The sequence below is a fragment of the Pseudophryne corroboree genome, chromosome 12 (assembly GCF_028390025.1).
Source record: "Pseudophryne corroboree isolate aPseCor3 chromosome 12, aPseCor3.hap2, whole genome shotgun sequence".
Taxonomy (NCBI): Eukaryota; Metazoa; Chordata; class Amphibia; order Anura; family Myobatrachidae; genus Pseudophryne; species Pseudophryne corroboree.
In genome coordinates, this window is record NC_086455.1 from 53,586,359 (window position 1) to 53,606,343 (window position 19,985).

Sequence of the window (19,985 nt, forward strand, 5' to 3'; positions counted from 1 at the left end):
CAGACTTCAGGATAGCCTCCTGCTTTCTATCAGCAGGTTCCTTGAGGGCGGCCGTGTCCGGAGACGGCAGTGCCACCTTCGATAGACGTGTGAGCGCTTTATCCACCCTAGGGGGCGTCTCCCAGCGTAACCTGTCCTCTGGCGGGAAAGGGTACACCATTAGTAACTTTTTAGAAATTACCAGTTTCTTATCGGGGGAAGCCCACGCTTCTCCACATACATCATTTAATTCATCAGATGGGGGAAAAAATAAGAATTTACTTACCGATAATTCTATTTCTCATAGTCCGTAGTGGATGCTGGGGACTCCGAAAGGACCATGGGGAATAGCGGCTCCGCAGGAGAACGGGCACAAAAGTAAAAGCTTTAGGACTAGCTGGTGTGCACTGACTCCTCCCCCTATGACCCTCCTTCAAGCCTCCGTTAGGATACTGTGCCCGGACGAGCGTACACAATAAGGAAGGATTTTGAATCCCGGGTAAGACTCATACCAGCCACACCAATCACACCGTACAACCTGTGATCTGAACCCAGTTAACAGCATGATAACAGAGGAGCCTCTGAAAAGATGGCTCACAACAATAACCCGATTTTTGTAACTATGTACAAGTATTGCAGACAATCCGCACTTGGGATGGGCGCCCAGCATCCACTACGGACTATGAGAAATAGAATTATCGGTAAGTAAATTCTTATTTTCTCTAACGTCCTAGTGGATGCTGGGGACTCCGAAAGGACCATGGGGATTATACCAAAGCTCCCAAACGGGCGGGAGAGTGCGGATGACTCTGCAGCACCGAATGAGAGAACTCCAGGTCCTCCTCAGCCAGGGTATCAAATTTGTAGAATTTAGCAAACGTGTTTGCCCCTGACCAAGTAGCTGCTCGGCAAAGTTGTAAAGCCGAGACCCCTCGGGCAGCCGCCCAAGATGAGCCCACTTTCCGTGTGGAATGGGCTTTTACAGATTTTGGCTGTGGCAGGCCTGCCACAGAATGTGCAAGCTGAATTGTACTACAAATCCAACGAGCAATCGTCTGCTTAGAAGCAGGAGCACCCAGCTTGTTGGGTGCATACAGGATAAACAGCGAATCAGATTTTCTGACTCCAGCCGTCCTGGAAACATATTTTCAGGGCCCTGACTACGTCCAGCAACTTGGAATCCTCCAAGTCCCTAGTAGCCGCAGACACCACAATAGGCTGGTTTAAGTGAAAAGCTGAAACCACCTTAGGGAGAAATTGAGGACGAGTCCTCAATTCTGCCCTGTCTGTATGAAAAATTAGGTAAGGGCTTTTATAGGATAAAGCCGCCAATTCTGAGACACGCCTGGCTGAAGCCAGGGCTAACAGCATTACCACTTTCCATGTGAGATGTTTTAAGTCCACAGTGGTGAGTGGTTCAAACCAATGTGATTTTAGGAATCCCAAAACTACATTGAGATCCCAAGGTGCCACTGGAGGCACAAAAGGAGGCTGTATATGCAGTACTCCCTTGACAAACGTCTGAACTTCAGGAACAGAAGCCAGTTCTTTTTGGAAGAATATTGACAGGGCCGAAATTTGAACCTTAATGGACCCTAATTTGAGGCCCATAGACAGTCCTGTTTGCAGGAAATGCAGGAAACGACCCAGTTGAAATTCCTCTGTAGGGGCCTTCCTGGCCTCGCACCACGCAACATATTTACGCCAAATACGGTGATAATGTTGTACGGTTACATCCTTCCTGGCTTTGATCAGGGTAGGGATGACTTCATCCGGAATGCCTTTTTCCTTCAGGATCCGGCGTTCAACCGCCATGCCGTCAAACGCAGCCGCGGTAAGTCTTGGAACAGACATGGTCCCTGCTGGAGCAGGTCCTTTCTTAGAGGTAGAGGCCACGGGTCTTCCGTGAGCATCTCTTGAATTTCCGGGTACCAAGTCCTTCTTGGCCAATCCGGAGCCACGAGTATAGTCTTTACTCCTCTCCTTCTTATGATTCTAAGTACTTTTGGTATGAGAGGAAGAGGAGGGAACACATACACTGACTGGTACACCCACGGTGTTACCAGAGCGTCCACAGCTATTGCCTGAGGGTCCCTTGACCTGGCGCAATATCGGTCCAGTTTTTTGTTGAGGCGGGACGCCATCATGTCCACCTTTGGTTTTTCCCAACGGTTCACAATCATGTGGAAGACTTCTGGGTGAAGTCCCCACTCCCCCGGGTGAAGATCGTGTCTGCTGAGGAAGTCTGCTTCCCAGTTGTCCACTCCCGGAATGAACACTGCTGACAGTGCTATCACATGATTCTCCGTCCAGCGAAGAATCCTTGCCACTTCCATCATTGCCCTCCTGCTTCTTGTGCCGCCCTGTCTGTTTACGTGGGCGACTGCCGTGATGTTGTCCGACTGGATCAACACCGGCTGACCCTGAAGCAGAGGTCTTGCCTGACTTAGGGCATTGTAAATGGCCCTTAGTTCCAGGATATTTATGTGAAGTGACGTTTCCATGCTTGACCACAAGCCCTGGAAATTTTTTCCCTGTGTGACTGCTCCCCAGCCTCTCAGGCTGGCATCCGTGGTCACCAGGACCCAATCCTGAATGCCGAATCTGCGGCCCTCTAGGAGATGAGCACTCTGTAACCACCACAGGAGAGACACCCTTGTCCTTGGAGACAGGGTTATCCGCTGATGCATTTGAAGATGCGATCCGGACCATTTGTCCAGCAGACCCCACTGAAAAGTTCTTGCGTGGAATCTGCCGAATGGAATCGCTTCGTAAGAAGCCACCATCTTTCCCAGGACCCTTGTGCATTGATGTACTGACACTTGGCCTGGTCTTAGGAGGTTCCTGACTAGGTCGGATAACTCCTTGGCCTTCTCCTCCGGGAGAAACACCTTTTTCTGTACTGTGTCCAGAATCATCCCTAGGAACAGCAGACGTGTCGTCGGAATCAGCTGCGATTTTGGAATATTTAGAATCCATCCGTGCTGTCGTAGTACTACTTGAGATAGTGCTACTCCGACCTCTAACTGTTCTCTGGACCTTGCCCTTATCAGGAGATCGTCCAAGTAAGGGATAATTAAGACGCCTTTTCTTCGAAGAAGAATCATCATTTCGGCCATTACCTTGGTAAAGACCCGGGGTGCCGTGGACAATCCAAACGGCAGCGTCTGAAACTGATAATGACAGTTCTGAACCACAAACCTGAGGTACCCTTGGTGAGAAGGGCAAATTGGGACATGGAGGTAAGCATCCTTGATGTCCAGAGACACCATATAGTCCCCTTCTTCCAGGTTCGCTATCACTGCTCTGAGTGACTCCATCTTGAACTTGAACCTTTTTATGTAAGTGTTCAAGGATTTTAGATTTAAAATGGGTCTCACCGAGCCGTCCGGCTTCGGTACCACAAACAGCGTGGAATAATACCCCTTTCCCTGTTGTAGGAGGGGTACCTTGATTATCACCTGCTGGGAATACAGCTAGTGAATGGCTTCCAATACCGCCTCCCTGTCTGGGGGAGACGTTGGTAAAGCAGACTTCGGGAACCGGCGAGGGGGAGACGTCTCGAATTCCAATTTGTACCCCTGAGATACTACCTGCAGGATCCAGGGGTCCACTTGCGAGTGAGCCCACTGCGCGCTGAAATTCTTGAGACGGGCCCCCACCGTGCCGGAGTCCGCTTGCAAGGCCCCAGCGTCATGCTGAGGACTTGGCAGAAGCGGGGGAGGGCTTCTGTTCGTGGGAAGAGGATGTCTGCTGCAGTCTTTTTCCCCTTCCTCTGCCCCTGGGCAGATATGAGTGGCCTTTTGCCCGCTTGCCCTTATGGGGACGAAAGGACTGAGCCTGAAAAGACGGTATCTTTTTCTGCTGCGAGGTGACTTGGGGTAAAAAGGTGGATTTTCCAGCCGTTGCTGTGGCCACCAGGTCCGATAGACCGACCCCAAATAACTCCTCCCCTTTATACGGCAATACTTCCATATGCCGTTTGGAATCCGCATCCCCTGACCACTGTCGCGTCCATAATCCTCTTCTGGCAGAAATGGACATCGCACTTACTCTTGATGCCAGAGTGCAAATATCCCTCTGTGCATCTCGCATATATAGAAATGCATCCTTTAAATGCTCTATAGTCAATAATATATTGTCCCTGTCCAGGGTATCAATATTTTCAGTCAGGGAATCCGACCAAGCCACCCCAGCACTGCACATCCAGGCTGAGGCGATTGCTGGTCGCAGTATAATACCAGTATGTGTGTATATACTTTTAAGGATATTTTCCAGCTTCCTATCAGCTGGTTCCTTGAGGGCGGCCGTATCAGGGGACGGTAACGCCACTTGTTTTGATAAGCGTGTGAGCGCCTTATCTACGCTAGGGGGTGTTTCCCAACGCGCCCTAACCTCTGGCGGGAAAGGGTATAATGCCAATAACTTTTTAGAAATTAGCAGTTTTTTATCGGGGGAAACCCACGCTTCATCACACACCTCATTTAATTCATCTGATTCTGGAAAAACTACGGGTAGTTTTTTCACACCCCACATAATACCCTTTTTTGTGGTACTTGTAGTATCAGAAATGTTCAAAACCTCCTTCATTGCCGTGATCATGTAACGTGTGGCCCTACTGGAAAATACGTTTGTTTCCTCACCGTCGACACTGGAGTCAGTGTCCGTGTCTGTATCGACCTGAGGTAACGGGCGCTTTAGAGCCCCTGACGGTGCTTGAGACGCCTGTACAGGTATTAACTGATTTGCCGGCTGTCTCATGTCGTCAGTCTTTTGTAAAGTGCTGACACTATCACGTAATTCTTTCCATAAGACCATCCAGTCAGGTGTCGACTCCCTAGGGGGTGACATCACTAACACAGGCAATTGCTCCGCCTCCACACCATTTTCCTCCTCATACATGTCGACACAACGTACCGACACACAGCACACACACAGGGAATGCTCTGACAGAGGACAGGACCCCACTAGCCCTTTGGGGAGACAGAGGGAGAGTTTGCCAGCTCACACCAGAGCGCTATAGAGATATATATATATATATATATATGTGTTTTTCCCTAATATAGCTGCTGTATATATTTATATGCCAATTTAGTGCCCCCCCTCTCTTGTTTTACCCGGTTTCTGTAGTGCAGGACTGCAGGGGAGCCTTCCTCCAACGGAGCTGTGAGGAAAAAATGGCGCCAGTGTGCTGAGGAGATAGGCTGCCGAAAAAGGGGCGGAGCCTTTCTCCCGCTTTTTTATGTAAAATTAGGCAGGGGTTAAATACATCCATATAGCCCAGGAGCTATATGTGATGTATTTTTTGCCAAAAAAGGTGTTTTTATTGCGTCTCAGGGCCCCCCCCCCAGCGCCCTGCACCCTCAGTGACCGGAGTGTGAAGTGTGCTGAGAGCAATGGCGCACAGCTGCGGTGCTGTGCGCTACCTTAGTGAAGACAGGACGTCTTCTGCCGCCGATTTTCCGGACCTCTTCAGTCTTCTGGCTCTGTAAGGGGGACGGCGGCGCGGCTCCGGGACCCATCCATGGCTGGGCCTGTGATCGTCCCTCTGGAGCTAAAGTCCAGTAGCCTAAGAAGCCCAATCCACTCTGCACGCAGGTGAGTTCGCTTCTTCTCCCCTTAGTCCCTCGGTGCAGTGAGCCTGTTGCCAGCAGGTCTCACTGAAAATAAAAAAACCTATTTAAACTTTTACTCTAAGCAGCTCAGGAGAGCCACCTAGATTGCACCCTTCTCGTTCGGGCACAAAATCTTAACTGAGGCTTGGAGGAGGGTCATAGGGGGAGGAGCCAGTGCACACCAGCTAGTCCTAAAGCTTTTACTTTTGTGCCCGGTCTCCTGCGGAGCCGCTATTCCCCATGGTCCTTTCGGAGTCCCCAGCATCCACTAGGACGTTAGAGAAACCACTGGTAGTTTTTTCTCCCCAAACATTATACCCTTTTTTGTGGTACCTGGGGTAACATCAGAAATGTGCAAGACATTTTTCATTGCCGCAATCATATAACGGGTGGCTCTATTGGAATGTACAGTAGTCTCCTCGTCGTCGACACTGGAGTCGGTATCCGTGTCGACATCAGTGTCTGCCATCTGAGGTAGCGGCCGTTTTAAGGCCCCTGATGGCTTTTGAGACGCCTGGGCAGGCACGAGCTGAGAAGCCGGCTGTCCCACATCTGTTATGTCGTCAAACCTCTTATGTAAAGAGTCGACACTATCACGTAACTCCTTCCACATTACCATCCATTCAGGTGTCGACCCCGCAGGGGGTGACATCACATTTATCGGCACCTGCTCCGCCTCCACATAAGCCTCCTCATCAAACATGTCGACACAGCCGTACCGACACACCGCACACACACAGGGAATACTCTGACTGAGGACAGGACCCCACAAAAGCCCTTTGGGGAGACAGAGAGAGAGTATGCCAGCACACACCAGAGCGCTATATAACACAGGGATTAACACTATAACTGAGTGATTTTTCCCAATAGCTGCTTATATAGGTAATACTGCGCCTAAATTTAGTGTCCCCCCTCTCTTTTTTACCCTGTGTAGTCTGGAAACTGCAGGGGAGAGAGCCTGGGAGCGATCCTCCCAGCGGAGCTGTGAGGGAAAACGGCGCCAGTGTGCTGAGGGAGATAGCCCCGCCCCTTTTTCGGCAGACTTCTCCCGCTTTTTTATGGATATCTGGCAGGGGTATTTTGCACATATATAGTCTCTGACTATATTATGTGCTTTTTATGCCAGCAAGGTATTCTATATTGCTGCCCAGGGCGCGCGCGCCCCGCCCCCCCCCCCCCCCCAGCGCCCTGCACCCATCAGTGACCGGAGTGTGAGGTGTGCATGAGGAGCAATGGCGCACAGCTGCAGTGCTGTGCGCTACCTTGTTGAAGACCGAAGTCTTCTGCCGCCGATTTCCAGGAGCGTCTTCTTGCTTCTGGCTCTGTAAGGTGGACGGCGGCGCGGCTCCGGGACCGGACGACTGAGGCTGGGCCTGTGTTCGATCCCTCTGGAGCTAATGGTGTCCAGTAGCCTAAGAAGCCCAAGCTAGCTGCAAGCAGGTAGGTTCGCTTCTTCTCCCCTTAGTCCCTCGTAGCAGTGAGTCTGTTGCCAGCAGATCTCACTGAAAATAAAAAACCTAAACTATTACTTTCTTTCTAAGAGCTCAGGAGAGCCCCTAGTGTGCATCCAGCTCAGCCGGGGCACAAAATTCTAACTGAGGTCTGGAGGAGGGTCATAGTGGGAGGAGCCAGTGCACACCAGGTAGTCCTAAAGCTTTCTTTAGTTGTGCCCAGTCTCCTGCAGAGCCGCTATTCCCCATGGTCCTTACGGAGTCCCAGCATCCACTTAGGACGTTAGAGAAATATATTATATTATGCGCGGTCCGAGACCGGATGTATATATCAGAATACTTGCACAATATATTCTGGTAGTAGTACACTTATTCTTAACTAACACGGTCTTAAAAGGACATGTAGAATACTTGTGTCTGATGATTCAGGCAGATTTACAGAGGAGACCTCTCCATGCAGTCCCGGAGACCAGTCGCAGCTACTGTGAGAAGATGGCGGCCAGTCTCAGTCAGGGAGTGAGGGAGAGTGTGAGGCAGTTCCAAGGTGGGAACACCAGCAGTAGATGGCGCCCAGAGCTGGGAGAGGGGCTACAGGTCAAGCGCCTTTTCCCCTATGCTGGTCCACACCTCCGGGTACTATGGAGCCTTCTTAAAGTGGATATTTTACTATCCGACTTGTGCTCCCATGCCCTGGTGGACATAGTGGGGTCCCTGCTCTGTCACAGTGTCCACGCCAGCATTGCGGTTCGTCTCCTTTTATCCGCGCATGGAACGCGATTCAATGGCGGGTCCCGCCTGGGGGACCCTTTTACCTCCTCCCTTAGTAAGAGCCATGCGATCCAGGAGACCATCTGCAGTGGTGTGCCTAGGAACCAGAGCGCCTACGCCGCAAGTATCCGGGAACAGAGGCAGCGGGAGTATGCAACGCCGCTGGGGAGGTGATGGAGCCGCAGCACAATATCCCACTGACATACTGTAAGAAGTGCTGCAACCCTTGATGTCTTCTAAAAAGCTTTTTCAGGGCTGCCTAGCGCAGCCACCCTGTTAAGTGACCTGCTTCATGCAGGCACCAACTCTAAAACTGAGCTCACAGTACCTGGAAGCGGGGTTATAGAGGCGGCCCCGCAATGCATTCTGGGACAGTCTAAAGCTTTAGCATGTTGTAGTCTATGGATCAAGAGCCATCTCTACACCCCCGATGTATTCCCTGTGGAACACAGTGTACCCCGCTGCAAAAAGCCAGATCCAATGAAATACACTGGAAGAAAAACAGCTTCCACGCTAATTTTCTGCAGGGTGTTTGTGTGTCCATTTAGTTTGGTTCTGGCTTTTCCAATGTATTTACCATGGATCCTGCTTTAGGGTGGCACTCTTTATACCGGCTGTCAGGATCCCGGCGCTCAGCATACCAGCACCGGGATCCCGACAGCCAGTATACCGACAAGGTTAGGTCTAAATTCAAGTTGGAGAGGAGCAAGGTAGGAAGGGACCCAAATGGACCCTTGCAGGCTCGTTTTGCTCGCCACGCTCCGGGCACGGTGGCTCGCTCCGCTCGCTACCTGGTTACTAAAGGCAACCAGTGGTGGCGTGGTTAGTGAAAGTGCAAGCCCCCGGTCTTGCTCCTCCCACTGGACGTGAAAGGTTCTTTAGCCCACTAGGATTTAGCAACTGTCATACTGACAACTATTCTCCCTCTTGGAGTGTCCACGACACCCCTGGAGGAAGAATAAATATAGTGTGGCAAGCTGGCTCTTATGCGCTCACCCCGCTGCCGGCATTCCGGCTGCCAGGATCCCGGTGCCAGTATGCTGGGCGCCAGGATCCAGACAGCCGGCAATTCGTAATACACCCCCTGCTTTAACCCTCTTCCCTTCAATATGGTCTAGTTCAGAGATTCCCATATGCGGTCCACAAGGCACCCTAAAGGCCCAGGTTTTAAGTATATCCATGCTTGACTACAGGTGACTTAATTAGTACCTGTCAGCTTGAGTTAACCATCTGTGCGGAGACATAGGTATATTTAACACCTGGGCAGTTTAGGGTGCGCTGGGGACAGCGTTTGGGAACCCCTGGTCTAGGACTAGATGGAACAAATCATTTATCCTGTGACAGGAACCCTAAGTATGTATAAAATAAGATTTTACTTACCGATAAATCTATTTCTCGGAGTCCGTAGTGGATGCTGGGGTTCCTGAAAGGACCATGGGGAATAGCGGCTCCGCAGGAGACAGGGCACAAAAAGTAAAGCTTTTCCGATCAGGTGGTGTGCACTGGCTCCTCCCCCTATGACCCTCCTCCAGACTCCAGTTAGGTACTGTGCCCGGACGAGCGTACACAATAAGGGAGGATTTTGAATCCCGGGTAAGACTCATACCAGCCACACCAATCACACCGTACAACTTGTGATCTAAACCCAGTTAACAGTATGATAACAGCGGAGCCTCTGAAAGATGGCTTCCTTTAACAATAACCCGAATTAGTTAACAATAACTATGTACAACTTATGCAGATAATCCGCACTTGGGATGGGCGCCCAGCATCCACTACGGACTCCGAGAAATAGATTTATCGGTAAGTAAAATCTTATTTTCTCTATCGTCCTAGTGGATGCTGGGGTTCCTGAAAGGACCATGGGGATTATACCAAAGCTCCCAAACGGGCGGGAGAGTGCGGATGACTCTGCAGCACCGAATGAGAGAACTCCAGGTCCTCCTTAGCCAGAGTATCAAATTTGTAAAATTTTACAAACGTGTTCTCCCCTGACCACGTAGCTGCTCGGCAAAGTTGTAATGCCGAGACCCCTCGGGCAGCCGCCCAAGATGAGCCCACCTTCCTTGTGGAGTGGGCCTTTACAGATTTAGGCTGTGGCAAGCCTGCCACAGAATGTGCAAGTTGGATTGTGCTACAGATCCAACGAGCAATCGTCTGCTTAGACGCAGGAGCACCCATCTTGTTGGGTGCATACAATATAAACAACGAGTCAGATTTTCTGACTCCAGCTGTCCTTGCAATATATATTTTTAATGCTCTGACAACGTCCAGTAACTTGGAGTCCTCCAAGTCACTTGTAGCCGCAGGCACTACAATAGGCTGGTTCAGATGAAATGCTGACACCACCTTAGGGAGAAAATGCGGACGAGTTCGCAGTTCTGCCCTGTCCGAATGGAAAATCAGATATGGGCTTTTGTAAGATAAAGCTGCCAATTCTGACACTCTCCTGGCAGAAGCCAGGGCTAGAAGCATGGTCACTTTCCATGTGAGATATTTCAAATCCACCTTTTTTAGTGGTTCAAACCAATGAGATTTTAGGAAGTCCAAAACCACATTTAGATCCCACGGTGCCACTGGAGGCACCACAGGAGGCTGTATATGCAGCACTCCCTTAACAAAGGTCTGGACTTCAGGGACTGAAGCCAATTCTTTTTGAAAGAAAATCGACAGGGCCGAAATTTGAACCTTAATAGATCCCAATTTGAGACCCATTGACAATCCTGATTGCAGGAAATGTAGGAATCGACCCAGTTGAAATTCCTCCGTCGGAGCACTCCGATCTTCGCACCACGCAACATATTTTCGCCAAATTCGGTGATAATGTTGCACGGTTACTTCCTTCCTTGCTTTAATCAAAGTAGGAATGACTTCTTCCGGCATGCCTCTTTCCTTTAGGATCCGGCGTTCAACCGCCATGCCGTCAAACGCAGCCGCGGTAAGTCTTGAAACAGACAGGGACCCTGCTGAAGCAAGTCCCTCCTTAGAGGTAGAGGCCACGGATCTTCCGTGAGCATCTCTTGAAGTTCCGGGTACCAAGTCCTCCTTGGCCAATCCGGAACCACTAGTATCGTTCTTACGCCTCTTTGCCGTATAATTCTCAATACTTTTGGTATGAGAGGCAGAGGAGGAAACACATACACCGACTGGTACACCCAAGGCGTTACCAGCGCGTCCACAGCTATTGCCTGCGGATCTCTTGACCTGGCGCAATACCTGTCCAGTTTTTTGTTGAGGCGAGACGCCATCATGTCCACCATTGGTCTTTCCCAACGGGTTACCAGCATGTGGAAGACTTCTGGATGAAGTCCCCACTCTCCCGGGTGAAGATCGTGTCTGCTGAGGAAGTCTGCTTCCCAGTTGTCCACTCCCGGGATGAACACTGCTGACAGTGCTATCACATGATTCTCTGCCCAGCGAAGAATCCTTGCAGCTTCTGCCATTGCCCTCCTGCTTCTTGTGCCGCCCTGTCTGTTCACATGGGCGACTGCCGTGATGTTGTCCGACTGGATCAATACCGGTTTTCCCTGAAGCAGAGGTTCTGCCTGGTTTAGAGCATTGTATATTGCTCTTAGTTCCAGAATGTTTATGTGAAGAGACGTTTCCAGGCTCGTCCATACTCCCTGGAAGTTTCTTCCTTGTGTGACTGCTCCCCAGCCTCTCAGGCTGGCGTCCGTGGTCACCAGGATCCAATCCTGTATGCCGAATCTGCGGCCCTCCAATAGATGAGCACTCTGCAACCACCACAGAAGAGACACCCTTGTCCTTGGAGACAGGGTTATCCGTAGGTGCATCTGAAGATGCGACCCTGACCATTTGTCCAACAGATCCCTTTGGAAAATTCTTGCGTGGAATCTGCCGAATGGAATCGCTTCGTAAGAAGCCACCATTTTTCCCAGGACTCTTGTGCATTGATGTACAGACACCTTTCCTGGTTTTAGGAGGTTCCTGACAAGCTCGGATAACTCCTTGGCTTTTTCCTCCGGGAGAAAAACCTTTTTCTGAACCGTGTCCAGAATCATCCCTAGGAACAGCAGACGAGTTGTCGGCATTAACTGGGATTTTGGAATATTCAGAATCCACCCGTGCTGTTTTAGCACTTCTTGAGACAGTGCTAATCCCATCTCTAGCTGTTCTCTGGACCTCGCCCTTATTAGGAGATCGTCCAAGTATGGGATAATTAATACGCCTTTTCTTCGAAGAAGAATCATCATCTCGGCCATTACCTTTGTAAAGATCCGAGGTGCCGTGGACAATCCGAACGGCAGCGTCTGAAACTGATAGTGACAGTTTTGTACAACGAACCTGAGGTACCCCTGGTGTGAGGGGTAAATTGGAACGTGGAGATACGCATCCTTGATGTCCAAGGATACCATAAAGTTCCCCTCTTCCAGGTTCGCTATCACTGCTCTGAGTGACTCCATTTTGAACTTGAACTTCTTTATGTACAGGTTCAAGGACTTCAGATTTAGAATAGGCCTTACCGAGCCATCCGGCTTCGGTACCACAAAAAGAGTGGAATAATACCCCTTCCCTTGTTGCAGAAGAGGTACCTTGACTATCACCTGCTGAGAGTACAGCTTGTGAATGGCTTCCAACACCGTCTCCCTTTCGGAGGGGGACGTTGGTAAAGCAGACTTCAGGAAACGGCGAGGTGGATCTGTCTCTAATTCCAACCTGTATCCCTGAGATATTATCTGCAGGATCCAGGGATCTACTTGCGAGTGAGCCCACTGCGCGCTGTAATTTTTGAGACGACCGCCCACCGTCCCCGAGTCCGCTTGAGAAGCCCCAGCGTCATGCTGAGGCTTTTGTAGAAGCCGGGGAGGGCTTCTGATCCTGGGAAGGAGCTGCGTGTTGCTGTCTCTTCCCTCGACCTTTGCCTCGTGGCAAATATGAATAGCCCTTTGCTCTCTTATTTTTAAAGGAACGAAAGGGCTGCGGTTGAAAAGTCGGTGCCTTTTTCTGTTGGGGAGTGACTTGAGGTAGAAAGGTGGATTTCCCGGCTGTAGCCGTGGCCACCAAATCTGATAGACCGACTCCAAATAACTCCTCCCCCTTATACGGCAAAACTTCCATATGCCGTTTTGAATCCGCATCGCCTGTCCACTGTCGCGTCCATAAAGCTCTTCTGGCCGAAATGGACATAGCACTTACCCGTGATGCCAGTGTGCATATATCCCTCTGTGCATCACGCATATAAAGAAATGCATCCTTTATTTGTTCTAACGACAGTAGAATATTGTCCCTGTCCAGGGTATCAATATTTTCAATCAGGGATTCTGACCAAACTACCCCCGCACTGCCCATCCAGGCAGTTGCTACAGCTGGTCGTAGTATAACACCTGCATGTGTGTATATACTTTTTTGGATATTTTCCATCCTCCTATCTGATGGATCTTTAAGTGCGGCCGTCTCAGGAGAGGGTAACGCCACTTGTTTAGATAAGCGTGTTAGCGCCTTGTCCACCCTAGGAGGTGTTTCCCAGCGCTCCCTAACCTCTGGCGGGAAAGGGTATAATGCCAATAATTTCTTTGAAATTATCAGCTTTTTATCAGGGGCAACCCACGCTTCATTACACACGTCATTTAGTTCTTCTGATTCAGGAAAAACTATAGGTAGTTTTTTCATACCCCACATAATACCCTGTTTAGTGGTACCTGTAGTATCAGCTAAATGTAACGCCTCCTTCATTGCCAAAATCATATAACGTGTGGCCCTACTGGAAAATACGGTTGATTCGTCACCGTCACCACTGGAGTCATCGCCTGTGTCTGGGTCTGTGTCGACCGACTGAGGCAAAGGGCGTTTCACAGCCCCTGACGGTGTTTGAGTCGCCTGGACAGGCACTAATTGATTGTCCGGCCGTCTCATGTCGTCAAACGACTGCTTTAGCGTGTTGACACTATCCCGTAGTTCCATAAATAAAGGCATCCATTCTGGTGTCGACCCCCTAGGAGGTGACATCCCCATATTTGGCAATTGCTCCGCCTCCACACCAATATCGTCCTCATACATGTCGACACACACGTACCGACACACAGCAGACACACAGGGAATGCTCCTAATGAAGACAGGACCCACTAGCCCTTTGGGGAGACAGAGGGAGAGTTTGCCAGCACACACCAAAAGCGCTATATATATATCAGGGATAGCCTTATAATAAGTGCTCCCCTATAGCTGCTTTGTTATATAAAAATATCGCCATAAATTTGCCCCCCCTCTCTGTTTTACCCTGTTTCTGTAGTGCAGTGCAGGGGAGAGACCTGGGAGCCGTCCTGACCAGCGGAGCTGTGAGAGGAAATGGCGCCGTGTGCTGAGGAGATAGGCCCCGCCCCTTTTCCGGCGGGCTCGTCTCCCGCTATTTTGAGAAATCAGGCAGGGGTTAAATATCTCCATATAGCCTCTAGGGCTATATGTGAGGTATTTTTAGCCTTTATAGGTACTCATTTTGCCTCCCAGGGCGCCCCCCTCCCAGCGCCCTGCACCCTCAGTGACTGCCGTGTGAAGTGTGCTGAGAGGAAAATGGCGCACAGCTGCAGTGCTGTGCGCTACCTTTAGAAGACTGCAGGAGTCTTCAGCCGCCGATTCTGGACCTCTTCTGTCTTCAGCATCTGCAAGGGGGCCGGCGGCGCGGCTCCGGTGACCATCCAGGCTGTACCTGTGATCGTCCCTCTGGAGCTTGATGTCCAGTAGCCAAGAAGCCAATCCATCCTGCACGCAGGTGAGTTGACTCCTTCTCCCCTCAGTCCCTCGCTGCAGTGATCCTGTTGCCAGCAGGAATCACTGTAACATAAAAAACCTAGCTAAACTTTCTCTAAGCAGCTCTTTAGGAGAGCCACCTAGATTGCACCCTTCTCGGCCGGGCACAAAAATCTAACTGGAGTCTGGAGGAGGGTCATAGGGGGAGGAGCCAGTGCACACCACCTGATCGGAAAAGCTTTACTTTTTGTGCCCTGTCTCCTGCGGAGCCGCTATTCCCCATGGTCCTTTCAGGAACCCCAGCATCCACTAGGACGATAGAGAAATTATAATAGCAGGGAAATGCAACACCAAAATAAACAAGTACTTACCTAGTATTAAAGTGAGCAAGACTGATCTGTAGGGTTTCCCACAAGCAGGTTATCTGGTCTGGCGGCGTCACATATCTGCAGGAAGGAGACTAGGGTGAGCAAACACTCAGATAACACACCAGGGACACAGTATAGGTGCACAGCCCACAGAGGCGTACGTGCCCCAGGATAACCTGCTGCAACACAAAGGATGCGGCCAGACGCACGTAGCGGCCACCTACACACCGCCAATAGCGCGCCTGCTGTGTGAGCGCAAGGATCAGGTGACCAGCGGCAACCTCTAACGCCTGCAACCGCCAAAGGTCACAGCCACGGCGGAAACTACGCGCAGCAGGGTCTATACGCCCATCTCCCTCCTGCCCACAGCGCGGCCGCCGCTACCAACTGCGCCAGACCGTGGGGTGGTATGACAAAGTGGTATGGTCCAATAATGGGGTTCCAGTAGCAACAGTGTCGCTGGATGTTATTTATATGACTGAGACTAGTGAACGCAACAAGTCCTAGCTCCTAGATTATCCAAAACTGTGTTTCATTCCACTGAGGTTTTGTGTCTGACTTGTTCTTGTCCAGATGGCTGACCAATGAGACAATTATTCCAATCAGAACATCAATTCAGGATGATGGTTCATTTACCAATTATTTCTTTTGCTGTTGTTCCCAGGTAGCAGTTTGGGTTAGGGTATTGGTTAGTTTAGGGGTTTGGGCAAATGTATTACAGTTAGTTTAGGGTTTGGGGTGCTAGGGATAGGGTATAAGGGTTGGTGTAACAGTTTGGGTTAGGGTTAGTTAAGGGGTTAGGGCAGTGGTTCCCAAACTTTTTTGAATCACGGCGCCCTAGAGTGTCAGAATTTTTATCACGGCACCCCTAGTCCAAAAGTTTCTAATTGGGAAATTTATAAAAAAATATGAAATTAAGTAAATTATGTTTATATGTCATACTTAGGTTCAGTTATGTGGTGAGGGACAAGATTTGCTTCTGTTTGTACACATATTTTATGACTGGCAGCCACAAGTACTAGTTTTTCCTATTACATGGATAATAAATATTTTGAATTGGTTCTGGACCACCAACCCGAGGCACCCCTGCAAGTGTCCCGCGGCACCCCAGGGTGCCACGGCACACAGTTTGGGAACCACTGGGTTAGGGTATTAAGGAGAGGGTATTATGGTTGGTGTAGCAGTTTGGGTTACAGCAGTGGTTCTCAAACTCGGTCTTCGGGACTCCACACGGTTCACGTTTTCCATGTCACCCAGCAGCTGCACTGCGTATCACCAACTGCCACATTTTAAAAATCTACAGTTGACCTGCAAAACATAAACCGTGTGGGGTCCTGAGGACCGAGTTTGAGAACCTGTGGGTGGCAGTATTCAGGTTAGGGTAGGGTATTGGGGTTAGTTTAGTGGTTTGGGTTAGAGTATTATGGTTGGTGTAGGGGTTAGGGTATTAGGGTTAGTTTAGGGGGTTAGGGCAAAGGTTCCCAAACTGTGTGCCGTGGCTCCCTGGGGTGCCTCAGGACACTTGCAGGGGTGCCCTGGGTTGGTGGTCCAGGACCAATAAAAATTATTCATGGTCACTATAATAGGCAAAACCAGTGCTGGTGGCTGCCAGTCATAAAATATGTGGCCAAACAGAAGCAAATCCTGTCCCTCACTACACAACTGACCCTAAGGATGACATATGAACGCGATCTACTTAATGTAATATTTCTTTCTAAATTTCTCAAGATATTTTTAGCCTAGGGGTGCCGTGAAAAAAATTCTGATATTCTAGGGCACCGTGATTCCAAAAAGTTTGGAAATCACTGGGTTAGGGTATTAAGAATATGGTATTAGGATTGGTGTAGCAGTGTGGGTTAGGATATACAGGTTAGTTTAGGGGTTTGGGTTAGGGTATTACGGTTGGTGTAGGATTTTGGGTTAGGGTTAGTTCAGGGGCTTGCTTCAGGGAATTAGGGATATGGTATTAGAGTTGGTGTACTGGTTTAGGTTAGGGTGTTAGAGTTAGTGTAGGGGTTAGGTGTCACAGCCACCCGGTGTGTAGCGCCGGGGAGCTGCGGCTTACCCGTCAGAGGCTTGTGGACAGGTCCCGCTGTGGCGGGCAGTGGCTGGCGGAAGCGGACTTCAATTGATCGGACGGAGGTCTGGGAGCAGGGGGTGTGGTGACGTCAGTGCGGGCGGCGCCGGGCTCTGGGCACCGCCATCTTAGTCAGAGGCACGTGACCAGGGAAGGCCAATCAGAGGCCAGATTCACTGTATTTCTGCTGTAGTCAATCCTCGTGAGAGGCAGGGTATATCTAGGAGCATTTTGGACCATTCTGACGACAGTGCAATGTCTTCAACAGCTAGTCTGTATGCTAGTGCTCTGTGCTCCCAGTTTCCAGTGTGTGTGTGTGTGTGTGTGTGCTCTCGCTCCTGGTTTCTGTTATTATTGCAGTCCCGAAGTCTGGTTCCTACCTACCTGCCTAACTCCCACACTCCTAGATCCGAAAGGCTCCGAGTATTCTACTGCTGACTTCATACTGCCTCAGTCTGCCCAGAAGCAACTCAACCTCTGATCACGGTGTATCGGTTCCTACGCCTACCCCAGCAAAGTCAAACCAGCTCTCCAGTATAATCATCTTCTTCATCTTTAACGTCTACGTCTTCTATTATATACTTCATGAGAAGGAACTTAATTCAGCCAGCTCTCTTATCCCAGAGAGATAGCTGCTCAGTCCAAACTTAGCTTAAAAGCATCGGTACCAGCTTACCCAGAACTTTGTCCAACATGGTCACTTCTGTCCCGGAGAGTCCACCTTCCATCCTGAACCCAGTTCGGAATCACCAGTCTCGGCTAGTATACTTCTGACAGTTTGCACTGGCCAAATGGATCCAGCTGGAGCTCAGTTCTTGAGTACGGACCTCTTACAAACCATAGTGTTCACTCTAAGCTCCTTTCGCAGGGCGATGCGCCCTGCCCCTTTTCTGAGTGACAGAAAGCGCCCTGCCCGTTTGTGCCCGCCCTGCCGCCCTGTTAATCACCAAAGGACTGCCTTCTCCCCGCGCCAGCGCTGTCACTTCTCCCCGCGCCAGTGTGCTGTCATTTCTCCCCCCGCCGCACTGTTACTCCTCCCCCCGCCGCGCTGATAGCTCTCAGTTGAAGGTGGAGACAGGGTCAGCGTGCAGCGTGGAGGAGCAGCCAATCAGAGCCTGCGGTGTCTCCCGCCCGCCAGTCCTCCGGCATGGTTTGAAATTCCCCCTCACCACGGCGCTGCACGGCCATTCCCCCTCACCACGGCGACCTGGGCTCCGCCGTCAGCATCAAGAGACTGGACCCGCTGCAACGGTGAGTGCTGCTCTGCATCTGCCCGTCCTCCCCTCCCTCCCAGTGCTCTCTCCCTGGTGCAATGTGTATAACGTGCTCTCTACCTGGTGCAATGTTTCTCAGTGCTCTCTACCTGGTGCAGTGTTTCTCAGTGCTCTCTACCTGGTGCAATGTTTCTCAGTGCTCTCTACCTGGTGCAATGTGTATAACGTGCTCTCTACCTGGTACAATGTTTCTCAGTGCTCTCTACCTGGTACAGTGTTTCTCAGTGCTCTCTACCTGGTGCAATGTTTCTCAGTGCTCTCTACCTGGTGCAATGTGTATAACGTGCTCTCTACCTGGTGCAATGTTTCTCAGTGCTCTCTACCTGGTGCAGTGTTTCTCAGTGCTCTCTACCTGGTGCAATGTTTCTCAGTTCTCTCTACCTGGTGCAATGTGTATAACGTGCTCTCTACCTGGTGCAATGTTTCTCAGTGCTCTCTACCTGGTGCAGTGTTTCTCAGTGCTCTCTACCTGGTGCAATGTTTCTCAGTGCTCTCTACCTGGTGCAATGTGTATAACGTGCTCTCTACCTGGTGCAATGTTTCTCAGTGCTCTCTACCTGGTGCAATGTTTCTCGGTGCTCTCTACCTGGTGCAATGTTTCTCAGTGCTCTCTACCTGGTGCAATGTTTCTCGGTGCTCTCTACCTGGTGCAGTGTGTCTCAGTGCTCTCTACCTGGTGCAGTGTGTCTCAGTGCTCTCTACCTGGCGCAATGTGTATAACGTGCTCTGCCTGGCGCAAAGTGTAGAATGTGCTCTGCCTGGCGCAATATGTATAACGTGCTCTACCTGTCGCAGTGTGTATAGGAGGTTCTACCTGGTGCAGTGTGTATTAGCTGCACTATTGTGTGGTGTAATGTGAATTGCCACTATTATGTGGCCATGCCCCTAACCCCACGAAAAACAACGCCCCTAAATTTTCGCCTTTGGCGCGCACTGCCCATTCTTTATCGTGTGGGAATGGGAGGACCAAGCATTATAGTATGTACCTAATTTTGCCCTTCTAACTGAAAAATGTGCCCTCCCGAACGAAAAATGTGCCCTCCCGAATGAAAAATGTGCCCTACCCGTGATCAGCACCCTGCCCTAAAAAATTCCTAGAGTGAACACTACAAACCATCGCTGCTCGACTGGAAGGGTTGGAAATTACTCAGCGTCAGTTAACCCAGTGCCTTGAGGAGATTTTGAAACAAGATTCCTTCCAGTCCTCTTTGAACAGTGCGCATTCTTCAGTTCCGACCAGTTCCTTCGTTAGCCAGCTTACGTCTTCTCCAATGCAGTTATGGCTACCAACTCCCAACAAATTTAATGGGAACCCCAAGCAGTGCCGTGGCTTCCTAAATCAATGTGATGTGCATTTTACACTGCAACCAGGCAATTTCCCCATGTCCAAGACAAAGGTGGCCTACATAGTCTCCCTGTTGACCATATCGGCACTGGAGTGGGTTTCTCCCCTGTGGGAGATAGATGACCCAATACTTAACGACCATAAATTCATTTCCACATTCCCTAACATCTTTGATGAACCCGGACGGATTTCTGCAGAGATTATGCGCATCTGCCAAGGAAATAGAACTGTAGGGCAATACGTCGTGCAATTTCAAACTCTCGCCTCCGAATTAGGGTGGAATGAGGAGGCCCTAGTTACAGCATTCTGGAGCGGATTGTCCGAGCGTTTGAAAAATGATCTGGCGACTCAAGATTTGCCCCACAAGTTGGACGACTTGATCTCACTTTGTAATAAAGTTGACCTG

The 19,985-nt window shown here is 50.2% G+C and overlaps 1 protein-coding gene across 5 annotated transcripts in view; it reads right to left on the reverse strand.

Moving 5' to 3' along the window:
* CCDC9B (coiled-coil domain containing 9B) overlaps nt 1–15,221 on the reverse strand; it is a 324,503-nt gene extending 309,282 nt beyond the window's left edge. The window contains exons 1-2 of one of the 5 annotated variants that reach the window (XM_063947519.1): nt 15,093–15,221; nt 14,887–14,961 (exon numbers count right to left, since the gene is read on the reverse strand). The gene's annotated coding sequence lies outside the window, so the exon portion shown is untranslated. Of the gene's footprint in view, nt 1–14,886 lie in introns of all 5 variants that reach the window. The other 4 variants (XM_063947517.1, XM_063947518.1, XM_063947520.1 and 1 more) reach the window with 4 other exon arrangements.
* Between the last annotated feature and the right edge of the window lie 4,764 nt (nt 15,222–19,985).